This window comes from Bubalus bubalis, chromosome 12, assembly GCF_019923935.1.
Source record: "Bubalus bubalis isolate 160015118507 breed Murrah chromosome 12, NDDB_SH_1, whole genome shotgun sequence".
Taxonomy (NCBI): Eukaryota; Metazoa; Chordata; class Mammalia; order Artiodactyla; family Bovidae; genus Bubalus; species Bubalus bubalis.
The window spans coordinates 42,068,573-42,089,058 of NC_059168.1; the positions used below are offsets into that span (position 1 = coordinate 42,068,573).

At 39.9% G+C, this 20,486-nt stretch overlaps 1 long non-coding RNA gene across 1 annotated transcript; it reads right to left on the minus strand.

Annotated features, from left to right (window-relative positions):
• Positions 1-4,177: 4,177 nt before the first annotated feature.
• LOC123328501 lies at positions 4,178-10,742 on the minus strand. The gene is made up of 2 exons (XR_006543364.1): positions 10,367-10,742; positions 4,178-4,308 (listed from the first exon to the last, which is right to left on the minus strand). It is a non-coding gene; the product is annotated as an uncharacterized LOC123328501 (long non-coding RNA).
• Between the last annotated feature and the right edge of the window lie 9,744 nt (positions 10,743-20,486).

Here is a 20,486-nt window from a genome sequence, read left to right on the forward strand (position 1 = left end):
TCGGCGACACTTTCGGGAATTTTGACAATTTTATTAATTTCTATGGGTCTCATTTTTCCCATCTGTGAAGTGAGCATGTTGCATTAAGGTTACTTCTACGGTCCCTATGTGCTCAGATATTTTGTGATGCCAGGTCATTCCTGGCATTAACATGAAATTCCATGGCAATGAACATGAAAGAGCCCTTGCAGTTGTACTTAGAATTATTAAAGGACTCTGAAGAGCCCAGCATTCACGTCATGTGGCTCAGGCCAACCACAGTCACAAACAAACCCCTGCCTAATGCTGAGCATCTTCTCTTGTGTCAGAAAGACAAGAAAATGTTCCATTCACATTTAAAAATGCATCTGTGCTCAGTTCATCTGATTCTACTTAGAAGCCGTAATGGATATTTTGGTTGGGCACCTGGTAGGATGCACAATTGTTCTGTTTGTTAGACAGTCTTAGACTGTTTGTTAGACATCTGCCAATGATTCAAACAAAAAGTCCCTCCAACATGCATCTTACACACACACACACACACACACACACACATATTTTGGGAAAACCTACTAAAAGGAATCACCAATTATTTTTTTAAGAGGCTCTAAAACCAGATAGACACAGTACCTGTTTTAACATAAAAGTAGGGTAGAATAATAAAATCATCCTGATATTTGTAAAGTAAAGAGGAAGAGGGCTGTCTCCCTTTGCCAGAATGGGCACTAGGCAGTCTCTGATACTCACTGCCAGGCAATTCTTTAAAACTGGAGCCAGTTGGTATGCAGTGGATGGAGGGGTCTTTGGGCCAAGGTGAGAAGGTGGCAGGGTGCTAAAGGCAGGTGGGAGAGGAAACTGCTGAGGGAATAAAGATATGCCTGGGCTATCCCAGCCGGAAAGCAGGCAGGAGATATCATTTCGATCATGTATGCCAAGGGGAAGACTCTGGGGAAAACAGAGGAGTAACATTCACAATGAAATAGAATTTTTCTTAACCAAACTTTTAGAACTTTTGTTCTCCATCTTGGTTGAGATTCCGTCATTTTAGCATTCAAAACCAACAACACATTCTACCCTACCTAAGATCCATCTACTTTAGAAGGAAAACATATCACCTGATGCATTACAAATCTACTCACCTCCCAGTGTAACTTTATATTTAAATTAGTTTAGATGATTTATAGGTATGAACACAAACATAAGATGCATGAGGTATGAATACAGACACACCACCTGACTTTTTAAGCCTCACATGCAAATCAGTCTCTTTAAGTCTCACTTCTCATGTAAATGATGACCAATGAAACTATCAAGTGCCTTATATGGGCACTTCTGTTGTCTTTTGATGCCTGAGGATCTGGGCTGGGAAAAACAGAGGAGGACTTACCTTAAATTTGATGAAGCCACACCAACTATTGAGGACCAGCAGGCCTTATTTGTTCAATAAACAAGCAATGGAGTGAGAAGCAGACCTGGACCTTACCTTCCTAACCTGTAAATGTGTTCTCCTTCATAAAACATTGCCCAGTTGTTGACAGTTAACCACAGCCTAGATAGAGGTTTTCATTAAGTCTTTGTGTACTTTTCAATTTCAACTCAAATTGTAGATAGATGTGATCAAGAGCCCATAAATGCTACTTAAAAGGCTGACAGCATCCTCCAACAGTGCAAACTGTTATCCAAGGAAAAATGACTACAAAAGATTTGGGAGAATGCAATGGCACCCCATTCCAGTACTCTTGCCTGGAAAATCCCATGGACGGAGGAGCCTGGTAGGCTGCAGTCCATGGGGTCGCTAAGAGTCGGACACAACTGAGTGACTTCACTTTCACTTTTCACTTTCATGCATTGGAGAAGGAAATGGCAACCCACTCCAGTGTTCTTGCCTGGAGAATCCCAGGGACAGCGGGGCCTGGTGGGCTGCCGTCTATGGGGTCGCACAGAGTCAGACACGACTGAAGTGACTTAGCAGCAGCAAAGATTTGAAAGGGAATTATCGTGCCAGCTGGTTAGCAGGATTTTTGTAATCAGCTTGCATCAGCTAAGACAAGGAAATCCACTTCTCATTACCAGAAAGTAGATCTCCCCTATCAGTCCCACAGGGTAAACTACTGATGCTTATAATGTGAAAGTTAAAAACTACACAAACATCTCGTAATTTCTTTTCAGGCTATTTTTAGACAACGCCTTTAAAGGAATTGTCCCACAAACTTGTCACTAACTCACAGGTCCTCTTAAAAACATCTTCAGGTTGAGAGAGGAACATCCAAAGAGCCAGACGGCTCTAATTTCTGACAGTTGTTCTCCATGATGCAGTAATGCCAAGGGTTGGGGGTGGGTGGTGGTGAGAAAAGATGGGTAGTAAATAGATCCAGAATTTTCTAGGAAGACAGTCTAAACAAGGCTCTAGGAAAAGTCACTGAAAATGTCAGCCCAGCCAACAGAGGAAAGGTTCAGAGGGCAGCAAAGGCACAGCATATTCTTTTTCATCTATTCAATCTGACCCTGGGACCAATGCCATAATCTTTTTTAAGGTTAGTGGTGGGAAGGCTGCCGCCTGAATGTTTGCAGAGGTCTCCCAACATCCTCTGCCGAGGAACTTTAAACCTCAGGTACTATTTCAGAGGAAATGGACAAGCAAAAACACAGACAGAAAATTAGCCGCAGCAGACCCTGGATCTAAATAAGTTCCACTAGCCTTTCTGAAACCATTTAAAGGCTGAGGGAGGGTGTGTGCGGGGGTGTGTGGGTGTGGGGGTGCGTGTAGGTGTGTATGTGTGGGGGGGTGTGGGTGTGTGTGTGTGTTTTCCCAAACTGGACCATTGCGCGTATGTGTGGACCATTGCCCAAATATTTTAATAGGTATACTATAGAGAGGAGGAAAAAAAATTTTTTTAACTATTTAGCTAAGCAATTTAAAAATTCTTTGCAAAATAATAATAATAATAAAAAGAAAGACTTTACCAAAATTGCAGCTATAGCAGGTCTGTGAGGGTGACTTAGTAAAATACTCAGCGGATGGCTGCAAACCTCTAATGGAAAGTTGTGTAAGTAGCTGAGGCCAAAGTAGGCATTAATTACAATGAAAAATCAGTTTAGAGTAGGCCACAACTAAATTGGAAGCTGGTCCTCTAGGTAAAACAAAGAAAGTGAACAGCAGCCTCAGATTTGATTACATGGCAATACAAGAAAAATGTGCTGTATGTTGTCTATTATTAAAGCTGCTTTGGGGCCCTGTGTTGGGTGCCTCAGGGACTTTAATAAAAAATTAGTAATAGGTCTGCTGCCCCAGCTCACTGTGGCTTTTTGGAGTATTTGCGGATTCAGCCCTGGTCCTGCAGTGCAAATTAAGTCATTTCAGACAAGCAGCCTCAGAAAGTGTTATGTGATAGCAAAGTTCAAATACCGCACTTTGGCTCTAAAAGGACACAGCCCCCTGCCAGAGGCTGATTCAGAGTTTCAAAGAAATAATAAAATTCCATCATAAGGAGAAGGTGGGGAAATGAAAAGCTGAAAAAAAGAAAAAGAAGCAACTGGTTGTTTTTGTGTGTCTTTGATTACCCTCACCAAATACTAGTCCTGATATGTAAACTATATGAGTGTATAAAATACTGCCAACGAGTGAGTTAATGGCAATGAAGGCAACTATTAACCTGGGATTTTTCTTTTTTCTCATCTCACAAATGTTAAGTCTATAACTCTTCTTATATTGATGTAGTGATATTAATAATATTGTCTTTATTACTAATATCACCACTGGGTCCATGGCACGACCATATATATGCTAGCCATGAAACATTAACAAAAGTTCACCCTGATTAAGACATCAAGCCTATAAATCTACATTCTTTCAAAGATGAACATGTCTGGGCAAATTATTTTCTACAAGACAGTTACATAAGGAGTATATTTCCCAGCTTTTTCTGGCTCACCATGGGCCTGTTGACTGCCATTTGCTATCAGAGACAAACAGCCCCTGGTCTGAGAATCCTGACTCAATAAATTGTGGGTGCTTGAGTAAAGGGTGAGTTTCCAACCTGGACCATTGCCCAAATACATGAATAGGCTTAATAGGGAGCCAGAATACAGAGTTTCTATAAGATATATTTAAGAAGTATATGCCTGTGTGAGATTAAGTGTGGGTGTGGTAATACAGTCTGGGCCTTTAAATCAGAAAGAAAATGAACTTTTGTCCAAGTAATTTAAAAATTCTTTGCCATAGTTATTTTTTTTATTTTAATAAATAATGAAAATCCCAATCCATGTCCCTGTGGAATTTCCCTGATCCAGCATCAAACAGTATCTCCTCAGTTTTAGGACTTGAGTAACCTGTTGGTAGAAAGAGCAGTGGCATAATTTGATTGATTTCAAGAGGTTCCAGGAAACCCCAATTGGCCTCAATCATCTTCTTCCCCATCTGATGACCAATACCTGAAATTACCCGAGTTAGATAGCTCCTCCTTTAGTTCAGTTCAAAATTTCCTGCAAAATCATCTTAAGAAGTAAAAGAAATAAATGAGCAGAAAACACAGGGAAAGAAGGAGAGCCTAGCTGGACAGGGAATGGGTCTACAAAGACTGAAAATACACTTTATCAAAGCCATGACTTCTCTAAGGATCATCTCTCAGAGCCTTGGACAGTCTCTATGGAATCATGGGATGGCCATTCTTCTTTAGAGAATAGGAGGAGGAGAATGGAGAAGGTAAACTTCAAATGGGAATGCACCATCAATTCAGTCCACAGGAATTATGCAGACTTAAAAGCAATCATGCCCCTCCAATCACTCTTACAACAAGTATCTGTTGAGCATCTACAAGGTTGACTTTGTTCAAGCTGTTGTAAAATTAGAAGTGAAAAATACAATCCCCTTAGTCATCACCCCGGGATCTCAATGGCCAAAGTCTCATAAGACTTTGCTCTTCCCAAGCTGTTGAAAAAGAAAAACTGAAAAGCAAAGACAGGGAAAAAGACAATAAAAGTATGGGCAACACAGAAAAAATGGTAAAAAGGGTCACTGCTTAAAGTGTACCAAGAGCTGATAATATTGACACTCATTCAAACTTATCAACTGGAAGATAACAGGTGGCTTCAGTTCTTCCAACACTCTGGCTGGGAGTGATCCTATCATATTTCCTTTCTGATTATATATATTTTTTTAAAAAATCCAGTGGCAATGATTAATGTTTTGTATTCCAGCAACAACACCTGTTTCAAAACAAACTGCAGTATCATCTTGCACTGATAATGCATTACATCGTCTTAAACATTTTCAAAGTAGGGTACTCAGTTTTTCACAAGTTACATAACAATCCTGATAAGGATATTTCAAATGTATCTCTTGTTCAATAAATAGCAGGCTACTGCATTATAAAATATATATATACATATACACTCATACATATATACAGGAATCTCAGAATAAAAACCTCAGAATGGAAAATCACATATTGAGGTTTGAAGCAATGATAAACTACTTCTGTTTATATATATATATATATATTTTAAAGACTATTTTTAAAGCTCATCCTTTCAGAGTGGAGATTTTTTCCCCCAATAATTTGTTATAAACAGAAGACCTTAAAAAAGTAAAACTTTCCAATCTGGATATGTTTTCCTGTGCTTATGACTTCTTTTTAGACCTATGCCATCTGCACAAAACCTTAATGGAGGGGCTTGACTAAGTTTACAGGTATCCAGTATCTAAATAATAAGAACACATCTTCCCATATTATGCTGTCATTTTTACATGGAAGTCAAAAATAATTTAAATCTTGAAATTTAAATCAAATTCACTAAATCAATCCCTGGCTCCAGATGAATTTGGAAAGAAATATATTTTCTACCCAAGTGAAAAATTATAAAAATTTCTAGTGTAATTCTCTTCTCCAAAGAGTTCTAATTGTGAAGCTGTAAAATTCAAATGTTTAATATGTCATATGAGGAGGGATACATGTACAGAATTCAAATCCTTGAATTTTCAACCAGCCCCAAAAGGCAGGGGCTATTTCTATCTTGGGTCTTATTCAGAACCAAATTCCCATTACTCATGACAGTACCTAGCAATGTCAATAAATAAATATTTGCTGACTGACTGGCTTATATAGCAATGTCAGAAATGTTTTGGTAACACTCACTAAACATGAAAAGATGCCCATTCTTAGCATTTAGGAACCTCAGGGTGTACATAAGGGCAATCTTTTTCTGTCAAGTTTCTCTTCAAGATGATATTCTTTGGAGTCAACATCGGTGTGTGTGTTGTGTATCCCTTAGTCTGCATTCAGGAATAAAACCAAAGTCCAGTCCTTCTCTTCAAGACATGCATTATCCAGCAAGTGAGACAGACAGAACCTTATAACAATAGAATGTGATAATGCTGTAGTATGAGTTGAAATAAAGTCTAATGGGAGCATGGTAATGGTGATGTGCCCCTCTCTACCATGCTTCTTGCGAATGCAGTCTTGGAGCTGGGCTGAAAACTGAGGCCCAGCCCCAACTGGAACTGCCAGTCAGGAGACACTGGGAACTTTTGCAAGCAGTTTCAGTTAAGAATTAAGGAGATGCCATGGAACAGGGAACTGAGAATAAGAAGAGTACATTTGTGAGCTATGAATAAACTTGTTTTCAGAAAGTAGGATTGTTTTCAAAAGTATCATTGCAAAGGAAAATATGAGAGAGGCTGGATGTTTACAGGAGGAAGACGTGTGGCCACCCAAACTGAAGACACAAGAAAGATTGAGAATAGTTGGAGAAATGGTCCAGGATGCAGGCTGCTGTCCCTAGGGCTTAATCTGCTAAGGAGCTGCTATATCTTCCTCCAGACAAATAGGGAAGGAGTAAGAAAGGATAATGATATAAATAAACTTTAAATGGAGAAGGATATCTATCAGAAGCCCTGCTACCTAATAAAAATTGTAATAGCTACAATAGAGGATCTATTGTTTTCTGAGTTCTTTAAACATAGACTGTCATTGAATTTTCTTGACAAGTCCTATGACGTAAGTAAGGTTTTCAAAATAAGGAAATTAAAATTTAGGACTAAAGTCAACTTGGCCAAGTTCACATAGATGGTAAATGGTGAAACCAGAATTCTAACTTAGTAAAGTCCAGAGTTCATCATTTTTTCCACCATACCAGACTGTTACCAATGACCTTGCAGGCTGCCCACTAAAAGAAAGGAGGCTAAGGACAGTATTTGTTGCTTAAAGAAATGATAAAATAGTCCAGGGATTGGTTCCAGGACACCCTCAGGACACCAAAAATCCTTGGATAATCAAGTCCCTTATATGAAATGGTATAAGCTTATAATCTGTACACACCCTTCCATTGACTTTAAATCATCTCCTGATTATTTACAATACCTAATACAATGTAAATACTATGCAAACAGTTGCAGCATGCAGCAGACTCAAGTTGTGCTCTATGAAACTTTCTGGAATATTTCCCCAAATATTTTCCATCCATGGTCAGTTGTATCCTCAGATGCAATACTCCCAGACACAGAGGAGCAACAATATGAGAAAGGAATGGAAAGAAGTTAACTTGCCATTAAAAAAGTTATTTTCAGCAGCTTTAAAAGTTCAGCTGAGGTTGGAAATCATAAATTTTAATCAACCAATGAAATCACAAGATTTCCCTCAGCATTGGCAAGAAAAGAGAGAAAGTGTTTGGGTTGATCTGGACTTGGAGGGGGACAAAGTCAATAATAAACTGAAGTTGTGAGATAGAATCACGTAGTTGAAATGTAGTTTCAACTACATTTGAAATGATTGTTGTGCCCAGGTCAGATGGTGGGAAGTGATTGTAAAAGGGAGGTTAAAGATGGGTGTTAGGATGAAAAGATCTTGATAGAAGTCAACTAACATGAAGGCAGGGGAGGTGTGGACTATAGGAAAAACTCAGAGTAACAGATTAAAAAGGTTTAATAGTAACATTAAAATCCAAGCCATTCAGATGAGTCGCTAAGGACTGAAGGTGAGAAGATAGTGGGATAAAAGAACACTGAGGAAAAATATATCAGCAGCATTTTAGTATATTATCAAGTGGAGATTAAGAAGACCCAGGAGACTAGTTAGACAATAAAACTTATTGGGCCAAAATCTTAAAGAAAACTGAAGAAAATTCTTGAATATCTGTAACTATCAATGGGAAAGATAGACGGATAGATGGATGGATGGTTGGTAGATGAATGTTAGAGAGAGAAAGGGCATGTGCTTCAGAGAAGGAAATTTGCTGAACAACAGAATATTGTGCTTTATCTTAGAATATCAAAATAAGTAAACAAATTTTACAAAAATCTATTTGTTTCACATAGAGATATATCATTTTCATCTTAGAGAATAATAGGTTGAAGACAATCAAAATTAAAAAGTAGCATGCTTAGAAAAAAAAAGTAATAGAGATTTTCTTTAAATAGTGGTATTACATGGTTTTTGTGTGATTTTTATTTCCTTCTTTCTACTTTCCTATACCTCCCAAATGTTCTAGAGTAAACATGTATCACTTGCATATGAAAAGCTAATGTTTTAAGAAAAAAATGTTTTCTATCACACTACAGGCATAAAAAACAATACAAATTATAAGCATTCTGCAGGCTTTGTTGAAAGTCCTGGGAATTGTCATATTTTAAATATACAGAATAGTACAGCATTGTAAATCAACTACATTTCTATTTTTAAAATGATAAAAAATTTTTAAATTTAAAAAGTTGAAAATATAAATGCATATATATATGTATATAGCACATAACACATATACATATAGTGTTCTGTATAAACACACATATGTACTAATATACATACATCTTTCTGTATATCCACATTTGTGTATGTGTATATATGTGGCATGTATGTATATTTAGGGTTAATTATGGGCAAAGAGGACACAGATGTACATATCACCCTCTAAGAAAAGAGTAAATATTAATTTTATCCACTACTGTAACAAAAACAAAAAGCTTTACCCTAAAATATTGAGCTAAATAATAGTCTTTCTCAAATTCTGTGGGCGTCAGCTTTCATTAAAGAATAAATACAGCCATATTTCTTGATGATGTTAATGAGTAGCTCCATCTATGTATCTAAATGTAACTATGCCTTGTGACTCATTTTTGATCCACACACTACATGTTGGAACTCTAATTTTCTTCTGTCTTTTGTGGGAGGTTTTGGGCTGTGTCACTGACTTTCTGGACATTACTTTCTAGAAAAGCAAGCTCAGGGACTTACAGGCATAAAGGGTTCAGACACAGAATGAGGCCTCTCCTTATGGAAACAATTATGTGACACATTCCACTTGGCTATAGGAAAGCTATAGAAGGGGGAACGAAACCCCCCTTTGTTTGTGGGAGGGTCTCTGAACACACAGCCTAGGAAGATTGTTTAGCCCAGCTGACGATGCTCAGGCCCACACTGGGGGCCCTGATTAGTTCTACATTCAAACCTTCAAAGAAGATATCCTATTGTTTCTTCAACAAAGATTCTTCTGCTCCTGCTAGTATCAATAAACACCTTAATCAAAGCGTGTTCCCCAAGTTAATAACTGACATCATGATTTTAAACCAAAGTAAATGACCTTGGACAGTAACATTTCCAGGAGTTGAAAGCATGAACAGAGAACCAAACACAAACTCAAACTTTAGGAAAAACAGGGTCAGTATTAAGCACATGTCACAACATGCCACCAATCCCCATTCTGTAATATGTTAACCCACAGAAAGTAAAGATTTTTAGATTTTCCCTCAAAATGTTCCTATAATGTTTTCTAGCATTGCTTCTTATGAAGTCATACAAAAGAGGGAAAAATGAAAGAACAACTTCACAGGAGAATCACCCTTAGCTGCATTTTCTAGTCTTGCTTGTCCACCCAACCACACACCCCATTTGTTCAGAGATAACTCAGAAGAAAGCCCAAATTTTGCAAAAGCATTTATTTGAAACCTTAATTATTTTTTCCTGTATCATCATTCAGTTAAACCAAAGCATCTGCTTTTATTACTACAACTAATACTGATGAACAAAAAGGGGGCTTGAATTTCATGAGTCTTTGAGATTTTCACCTTCACAAATGTATACTAAAGGCCTCCTTAGTCAATATTTTCACAAACAGTTGTAATTAATTCAGGTTTTACTTAAGCTAACAAATGTTTCTCCTTCGCAATAGCAGAGTAAGCTAATTCACGAAGTTGCTACTGTTCTCTAGGTTGCTGACAGAGGCTGCAGTTACACAGGAGCTGGGGTACAGTAAGAAATACACTTTGTCTTTGTCCCCCCCCCCCATTTCTGGCACAAAGCTCCTAAATCCCTTTCCTGAGTGACAGTGTCACTGGCAAAGCCCATTAACAATTCCCAGGAGATAAAAATGGAATCCAGATAATAAAATAAAATCTAACCTTTTTTTTTCCTTTGTGCTCTGTCTAGTTTCATTTGCTCACAGGGTGCTGGGTGCAGAGGCCTTGTACCGGGCACTTGACTCCTGAGCTCCTGGTTCAAAAATGACCGTGCTGACTTTGCAGTTCCACTGGTCTTATGAAGAAGCTCTGTGCTTCATCCTTGATTCAAGATGGAGGCAACGGGTCATGTGCAGAGATGCTGTGGCCAGCACTGTGGGAGTGAGCACACCTGTGCCAGCCCTGAAGGAACTCCCCTCCTTCCCCACTCCTGTTGTTCAGTCACTGAGTCATGTCCAGCTCTTTGCGACCCCATGGACTGTAGCACACCAAGCTTCCCTGTCCTTCATCATCTCCCATGAGGAGTTTGCTCAGTCATGTCCATTGAGTTAGTGATGCCATCCAACCATCTCATCCTCTGTCATCCCCTTTTCCTGCCTTCAATCTTTCCCAGGATCAGGGTCTTTTCCAATGAGTCAGCTCTTCACATCAGGTGGCCAAAGGATTGGAATTTCAGCTTCAGCATCAGTCCTTCCAATTAATATTCAGGGTTGATTTTCTTTAGGATCAACTGGTCTGATCTCCTTGCAGTCCAAGGGACTCTCAGGAGTCTTCTCCAGCACCACAGTTCGAAAGCATCAGTTCTTTGGTGCTCATCCTTCTTTATGGTCCAGCTCTCACATCCATACATGACTACTGGAAAGACCATAGCATTTATTATACAGAGCTTCGCTGGCGAAGTGATGTGTTTCCTTCTTAATACACTGTCTAGGTTTGTCATAGCTTCCCGTCCAAGGAGCAAGTGTCTTCTAATTTCAAGGCTGCAGTCACCATCTGCAGTGATTTTCCAGCCCAATAAACTAAAGTCTAACCTTTTTTTCCTTTGTGCTCTGTCTAGTTTCACTTGTTCACAGGAGGCTGCCTGTAGAGGCCTTGTACCCAGCACTGGAGTCCAGAGCTCCTGGTGCAAAATGACTTGACTGACATCTCAGCTTCACCAGTCTTGCAAACAAGTTCTGTGCTTAATACCTCATTTCAAGATGGCAGCAGCGGGCCATGTGCAGAAAATCTACACACAGCACCGCGAGAGTGAGCACACCTGCGCCAGCCCTGACAGCGCTCCCCTCCTCCCCGGGTCCTGAGATCCCGGTAAAGCAGTCCCGCCTGCCTACGGCTTTCGGGAGGAAGACCCTGTTCTACCACCTCTCCGTTCATTCTCTAATAAAAGAATAAACCTATCCTTTCCTTCTGTGCTGAACTAGGTCTCATTCTATCGGCTTCAGTGACAGAGTAGAAGTAGCCTTGGGAGAGACAGAGGACAGGAGGAGAAGCAGGCAACAGAGGGTGAGATGATTGGATGTAATCACCGACTCAATGGACATGAGTTTGAGCAAGCTCTGGGAGATGGTGAAGGACAGGCAAGTCTGGAGTGCTGCAGTCATGGGGTCACAAAAAGTTGAACACAACTTAGCAGTTGAACAGCAGCCCTTGTTGGGGATGACTTGGGAGGGTGGGGAACAATGTTACACATAAAGTGCTCCTTGTGAATACATCTGAGTTTATGCTAATGAGGTGACTTAGGGTGAGGCCCCTGGGAGGCCCCAGGTGGGGCTGATCAGCAGAGACCCAGTGATTGGAGGGTTGGAACTTGCAGCTCCCCCTCAACCCCTGATAAGGAACTGAAGATGAAAGCTCTATAAACACTATATATTAAAGGTAATCTAGTGACCTGCGTTCTCATTCTAGATCTGTTTTATTATAGCAAGATCTGCTCTTCCTTCTGAAAATTTCTGAGGTTTTCTTTATTTTCCTTTAAATCATTACTCTAGGTCTCTATTTTCTTAAAATTTACCAATTCATTTATTAAATATTCATGACACAAATATTTATTGAGCATTTACTATTTTAGACACTCTTCTAGGTACTTAGTGATACATAAATGAATAAAAAACAGGTCTTTACCAACTTAAAGCTCATGAGACAAAAATGAACAACAAAAAGAATAACTAACTAAATAAAAATTACATAGTATGTTCAAATTTGACTGAAAAAATGCATCCAGGGCATGAGGGATCCAGGGAGGTAGTGGGCAGGTGCAGGCTTAAACAGGGTACTTAGGGTGGTCTTTACTGAGCAAGTAAGTTCTGACAGCTGACTTGGAGGTCAGCGAGTTGAGTGAGCTAAGAGGGGTGTACTCTCACTATGTGTTCATGGAAAAATTAGAGGGCACCATGGTTGGAACAGAATGATCTAGGGAAGGAAAAGTAGGAGATCAAGTCAGAACCGCATGACATTTTTTACAAACTTGTGACATATTTAGAAGAATCAGGAAAGTTTAGAAGAACCACTCTGGTTGGCAAGTTAGGAGGGGAGGAAAGGGTGCACGAGACCTGTTAGGATGCTACTGAAATAGTGGAGGTAAGAGGTGATGGTGGCTCAGACTGGATGTAGTAAGAGAAAGAAAGGAGATATGAATGAATACCAGGTTTTTGACGGAAGCCTCAGAAGGTTGTAGTAGCCATCCGCTGATGTTAGGAAAACTGAATAGAGCAATTTGGGGGCGAAGAGGGGGAGCATTGTCAGATCAAGAGTTCCATTCTGAATATGTTGAGTGAGATGTCTACTAGATATAAAAGAGGTCTTGTCTCTTGACAGCAGTTGGATATAGGAGTTTAAGGTTCCAGAGAAAGAGTCAGGGTTAAAAATAAAAAGAACAGTGTGGTGTCAACTTTTTTTTTTTTTGCTTTACCCTTAATAGTTGTTCGAAATTTTTAAGTTTGTAATTAGTATATCACTACCCCAATCCCTTTATGTGAAAATTATCTGGAGAAAGAGAGAGGGGGGAGCAAGGGGAAAGAGGCAGAAAGATGGAAAGGGGGAAAGAAGGGAAAGAGGGAGAGGAGGGGAGAAGTAAGCAGAGAAATTGATTGATTTATTAACTATTGGGAGATTTACAATCTAAGAATGTTACTTCGCTAAACTCAATCTGCTTCAGACAGAGGACACACTGTTGCGCAGTTAAATCAAATCCTAAAAGCCCTTAATCCTTTTTTTCACAGATACACATCTTTCATTGTTTCTCATTCCTAGAAGAGCCTTCATTAGAAATGGCTCATAACATTTTTAACTTGAAGTTCATCAACCTCCAACCTTTCAAATAATTAAATATTTAAATACTCAGGAAAGCCCACATTTGCGAAGCGAGAATCGTTTTGCAATGCAAATTGTCACCCTTAATTTCTCTGCTGGTAAAATAAGACTTAATAGGGATCCGGTTTGCTTCTAGTGCATGTAAAATAGAATAGTTTCCCCCACAGGCTGGGTTCTGGATGGCCCCTCCATTTCAGAACAGCCTTCTCTCACAGAAAAGTGGCAAGAGGGAAAGGGAAGAGGAAGGAAAGGGAATCCTGATGGTCTCAGGTACATTTTCCAAGCTAATTACTGGCTCTTTTCCTTATTATCAACCGCTCTGTGTGAAACCAGAGCAAGCCAGGAGCCTTCAGAGATGGCTTGCAGCTCCCGTGGCTGCCAGAATCTGGCAGACCGGGCTCACAGGTGACTTTCTATTGCTGATGAACCTCTCACCACCTGCCTAGCAAGAAGCAAGGAAGGCAGCACTCTGCTCCCCTCAGTGACCCCTACCTGTGGGAAATCAGTGTGTTTACATCTGCCAGAAGAAGTAGGTTAATCCACGGGGCTGAATTTGCATTCACCTCCCCCACCCCCACCCCCCACCCCGCCCCAGCTAAGACCCTTTTCGCGCACTAAGAGAAAGAGAGAACTTTTCTCCCCCTGAATTTAGTTTTGAGGACTTAAATACATGAGCAAGTGTGGACAACGAAGAAGAAAAGAGCGAGGGGGAAACTTCCGCTTCAGGATTCGACAGAGCCTTGTGTCTGCTGTCTTCATCTGCATTAAATTGGTCATGACCTTCCAGGTGTCTTTAAGGTTGAAGTGTTTGCTGGACCATTTCGAGCTGAGCCGGCTGGTCCACGTGACCCTCCTGACATCAAGAGGCAGGCTTTTAAAAGAACAGAGGCACCTTGTCAGGGCTCAGGGGTCACTAATAGCCTGCCTTGGGCCCTCCAATAGGTCGTGTTCTGCTTCCTCATCCAACACAAAGGGAATGGCGAGGGAGGCTGGGGAGGGGATGGGCATAATTATCGTTCTGGTGTTTTGTTCCTCAGGCCCCGAGTTATGCTCCATGTCACTGTGTTAATGTGCCTGCAACCAGGGAGACACATAATGCTCCTCTCAGCCCTGTTTATTAGCAAGATCCATTTGCAAAAGGCCCTTCTTTTGTGCCACAATATGAATGTGCTTTGATGGCAAATAATTACGGCAGTCCTTTTGACATGAAGATCCACAGGCTGCCCTAGTTAAGCCAGTAATTAGCCTGTCCTCTTTTTTTATAATATTATTATTGAGAAACTACAAATTATCCTCATATGTGCACCGGCCATTGCTTTTTCTCCTTTCTATTCTCCTGCTCTCTCCTACTTACTCTCTCCGCTTGCTCGCTCGCTCACTTGCTCGCTCTTTTTTCTCCCCTTCTCCCTGTCTCCCTCAGCACTTTGGATAAGCGGAATGCAGCTGCACAAAAGCAAGATAAAGCTCAACCATCAAGATGATGAACAATCTGGATGAAGAGCCTTCGAGATGAACACAAAAGCTGGAGATGTGCAGTTGATGGAGGCCTGGACAGCTGAAGAATGCTGTGGTCTAAGGATGAATAGCCCTCATTTGTGAATATACAGATTCTCCACAATGAATAAAAACTGAGTGGAGGTCACAATAAATAAACTTTTTCCCCCCTTCTCCTTCAATAATAATTCAGGTTCCCGGCACCAAACAGCTGTAAATTGAAGGTTGTGCTTAGTTTTCTCAACTCTCAAAGGGGATAATTAAGCTAAGATCACATTGTTTGATATATTAGTGTAATGATGAGCTACTATATTCTGCTTGTTTCGAGTTATTTTAGTTTTTCTTTCCCATTATCTTTTTTTTAATTACATTTCAAATACATTTTAAATGTAGGAACAGCAGTTCTGATACAGAGTTTGCCCTGTGTTTGGATCTGTTTGAAATGTATTCATATAACATTTAATTAAAGCGGCTACATCCCCCTTTAGAAAATGCGTGGAGGTAGAAATATCTATATTATCTGACTAGTTCTGACACAATCTTGCCAAAAGGCTGACTCTTTTTCCTTATTGGTGCAAGATAATTAGACCATCATTAACCTCCTGAAGCATCACTGTCAGTATTTCTTGTGTTATAAAATCAGGATTTGGGAAGATTTTCATAATTTTGCTTAAGATCACTGAGGAGGCAAAGATCAGTTCTGAAACATGCTCAGCTTAAAAGATTTCTGAAAACCAGAATCTGCAAGGCCTTTATAAAGGAACTCAGCCCAAGGGAGATGCTCCAGACGGCGTATCTATGCTCTTTAATACACCCTTTCCTATTTGTGAAGTCTTGACAATAAAAAGGCCCAAATACTGTTTTGTGTTTCACTAATGGAGGTTAGATTGTCATTTTCTTCCAATAATTTTTGAGCTGAAAATGTATTGGAAAATCTGAATATCTATATCAAATAAAAAAGAGAAACATTACATTTCTAGAAACCATTTTTTTCTTTTTTTGATAATTATAAAATATTCTTCATTTAAAAGCAGATTTGTGGCTTTTTGTTGTTGTTGTTCATTTGATCTGTTGATTATAGTTGATTATTTTTCCTAAGAATTTTTCTATTTCCCCCAATTAGTCCCAACCAGAGTAGGTTCTGGCATATTCACACTCAGGAAGGTCTGTAGATATGAACCAGGTATGGAAAACACTTTATGAGCAGGAACACAGAAGCATGGGGAAGAATGGAGAAGCCACCTTGACTCCACTATGATCTAAGTCCCCCCAGAGAAGAGGGGCACTTCTTAAAGTTTCTCACCTGGGAGAACTATCGATCAAGGACAGCCTACCCAACGGCATGATGGAAAACCACCATTCCTCAAGGCTCCTCCAGTCTACTCAGAAAAGCCCTAGGGAAAAGCAAGCAGTTAAATGTCCTGTCTGAATGTGCAACAGGAGAAAGCAAGGGCAAGTAAAATATAAGCCTGGAGTAGCCCCAGAAAGAGAAGTCTGAACCCATGCACAAAGTGTACCTGAGCCAGAATCCTCAGATTCAAGGAGCCTTTTGCTTCTTGGTATCAATAAACCAGTCAGAAGCAAAAGAAACCAGGCAGTGAGCCTGAAACAAAGGCAGCCACTGCCACCTCTGTTTGCTGCCATCTTGGGGCTGCTTTGAAAAGGATCATTGCCTCTATTTGGAAATGCTACACAGCTTTAGGCTAAGGAAGCTCAGTTTAGGAGCTCACCTGGGCCAAGACAGAAAAGCTTAATAAACTTTTAAGTACCGGGAGCAGACCAGATCTGGAAAGATACACGGGCCTGTCTGAAAACTCAAACTAATTAGCATTTTTCTTACCTTTCTCCTTAAGATTTATTCATTTTACCCACAATTTATTGAATGTCTGCTATATCCTTGGTAGTTTTCCCGATTATTGAATTGAGCAGAGAAACAAAACAGGTCATGTTTCTATATGTTTCTACTTTCACAGATTTTACATTTCAGTGGGAGGAGACAGGCAATAAATAAAATAAGTGTATAAAATTTAGTGTATGAGGTAGTGATAAATGTTGCAAAGTAATATAAGGCAGAGGACATGGAGGAACTAGATGTATTTTACCAAGGCTGGTCAGTGAAGGCCTACTCAATAAGGTGACATTAGTTTAGAAACTGGGCTTCTTCGATGTCTCAAGCAGTAAAGAATCCGCCTGCAATTCAGGAGACACAGAACATGCAGGTTCAACCCCTGGGTTGGGAAGATACCCTGGAGAAGGAAATGGCAACCCACTCCAGTATTCTTGCCTGGGAAATGCCTCGGACAGAGGAGTCTGGCAAGCTAGAGTCCATAGGATTGCAAGGGGTTGGACATGACTAAGCACACATGCAAGAACTTAAGAAACCTGAAGGAAGTGAAGGAGGGAGCCATGCAATAATCATGCAGTTTTATAAGGAAAGAGTTCACCAGGTAAAGTGAGCCCTATGTCAAAAGCCCTGAGGCAAGAGTATGTTTGGAATGTGTCCTCATCTCCAAGAAGGAGACAAGGATGAGGAAGAGTAAGCATGGAGTTGAAGGGGGAGATGGTATTTGAGACAATAGATGAAGGGCTAGATCATGTAGGGCATTTTATCAGGAAGCTGAAAATACAGTACTGGAAAAGGTCAGTTTTCATTCCAATCCCAAAGAAAGGCAATGCCAAAGAATGCTCAAACTATCGCACAATTGCCCTTATCTCACACGCTAGTAAAGTAATGCTCAAAATTCTCCAAGCCAGGCTTCAGCAATATGTGAACCGTGAACTTCCTGATGTTCAAGCTGGTTTTAGAAAAGGCAGAGGAACCAGAGATCAAATTGCCAACGTCCGCTGGATCATGGAAAAAGCAAGAGACTTCCAGAAAAACATTTATTTCTGCTTTATTGACTATGCCAAAGCCTTTGACTGTGTGGATCACGATAAACTGTGGAAAATTCTGAAAGAGATGGGAATACCAGACCACCTGACCTGCCTCTTGAGAAATCTGTATACAGGTCAGGAAGCAACAGTTAGAACTGGACATGGAACAACAGACTGGTTCCAAATAGGAAAAGGAGTTCATCAAGGCTGTATATTGTCACCTTGCTTATTTAACTTATATGCAGAGTACATCATGAGAAACGCTGGACTGGGAGAAACACAAGTTGGAATCAATATTGCCGGGAGAAATATCAATAACCTCGGATATGCAGATGACACCACCCTTATGGCAGAAAGTGAAGAGGAACTCAAAAGCCTCTTGATGAAAGTGAAAGTGGACAGTGAAAAAGTGGGCTTAAAGCTCAACATTCAGAAAACGAAGATCATGGCATCTGGTCCCATCACTTCATGGGAAATAGATGGGGAAATGGTGGAAACTGTCAGACTTTATTTTTCTGGGCTCCAAAATCACTACAGATGGTGACTGCAGCCATGAAATTAAAAGACGCTTACTCCTTGGAAGGAAAGTTATGACCAACCTAGATAGCATATTCAAAAGCTGAGACATTACTTTGCCAACAAAGGTTCGTCTAGTCAAGGCTATGCGTTTTCCTGTGGTCATGTATGGATGTGAGAGTTGGACTGTGAAGAAGGCTGAGCGCCGAAGAATTGACGCTTTTGAACTGTGGTGTTGGAGAAGACTCTTGAGAGTCCCTTGGACTGCAAGGAGATGCAGCCAGTCCATTCTGAAGGAGATCAGCCCTGGGATTTCTTTGGAAGGAATAATGCTAAAGCTGAAACTCCAGTACTTGGCCACCTCATGCAAAGAGTTGACTCATTGGAAAAGACTCTGATGCTGGGAGGGATTGGGGGCAGGAGGAGAAGGGGACGACAGAGGATGAGATGGCTGGATGGCATCACTGACTCGATGGATGTGAGTCTCAGTGAACTCCGGGAGTTGGTGATGGACAGGGAGGCCTGGCGTGCTGCGATTCATGGGGTCGCAAAGAGTTGGACACGACTGAGCAAATGATCTGATCTGATCTGATCTGAACGCATATATATGGAATTTAGAAAGATAGTAACAATAACCCTGTATATGAGGCAGCAAAAGAGACACTGATGTATAGAACATTCTTTTGGACTCTGTGGGAGAGGGAGAGGGTGGGATGATTTGGGAGAATGGCATTGAAATATGTATAATATCATATATGAAACGAGACGCCAGTCCAGGTTCAATGCACAATACTGGATGCTTGGGGCTGGTGCACTGGGACGACTCAGAGGGATGGTATGGGGAGGGAGGAGGGAAGAGGGCTCAGGATGGGGAACACATGTATACCTGTGGCAGATTCATTTTGATATATGGCAAAAACCAATACAATATTGTAAAGTTAAATAAAATAAAATTAACCAAAAAAAAAAAAAAGAAAGTCTTAGCGGTAACTTACCCTAGATGTTTAGGTAATTTGCTTCTAATGAAGTTTACATATATGGAGTACTGAAAGGAAGATTCCAAAGGGATGAGGGGTGGGGTGGGGGGGTTGACTGATTTGCTGTGATTTCTTGTTATGAAATTGTATGTTTTGACTACAAAAATATGGTACAATTAAACATGCCTATTGCAAACACAAATGACACTCTCCTCCTTCCCCCCAAAATAAAACAAAAAAAGAAAAAAAAATAAGCAAAATATTTGAACAGACACTTCACCAAAGAAGACATATGAAATGAAACACATGAAAAGTTGCTCAACGTAATAGCCATCAGGGAAATGCAAATTAAATCTATGAGATACTGAGACACTTATTATAACTGCTCTTTTTTTTTTTTTAATTTAACTGACAATTCAGAATGCTAAGAAAGATGTGGAGCCACTGGAATGTTCATATATTTCTGAAAGAAATGGGAAATGTGAAAACCAGTCTGGAGTATGATTTTATAGGTTTTTATAAATTAAACATACATTTACATTATGACCCAGTATGCTGGGTCATATACCCAGACTCATATACCCAGATTCAAGTGAATTCCACACCCATGTCTTCATATAGGAACATATACAAACCTGTGCACACATATTTAAGGCAACTTTCATTTATAATTATTAAAAGCTGGAAACTACCCAAATGTCTAAGTGGTGAATGCATAAATAAATCAAATTCAAAAGCATTTCTGAAATACTTGAAAGGAGTCAGATTCAAAAAGACACATGTGTGATTCATTCTCAAAATTACAGGGCCAATAATAGGATCAGAGACTTCCAGAGACATGGATGGAAAGAGAGAAACAGGCTACAAAGAGGAATGAGAAAATTTAGGGAATTATGGAAACACTCTATCTTAATTGTAGTAAAGGTTATGCATTGCATAAGTTTGTCAAAATTCTTAGAACTATATACCTAAAAAAGTGAATTTTATTATATGTAAGCTATATTTCAAAAGATGTTTACTGAAATATTGATATATTCATGGATGAGAATGGGAATCTAAAGATAATAGATTTTAAAAATTAATTTTAGTACTGTCTTCCCTACTGAAGGAAT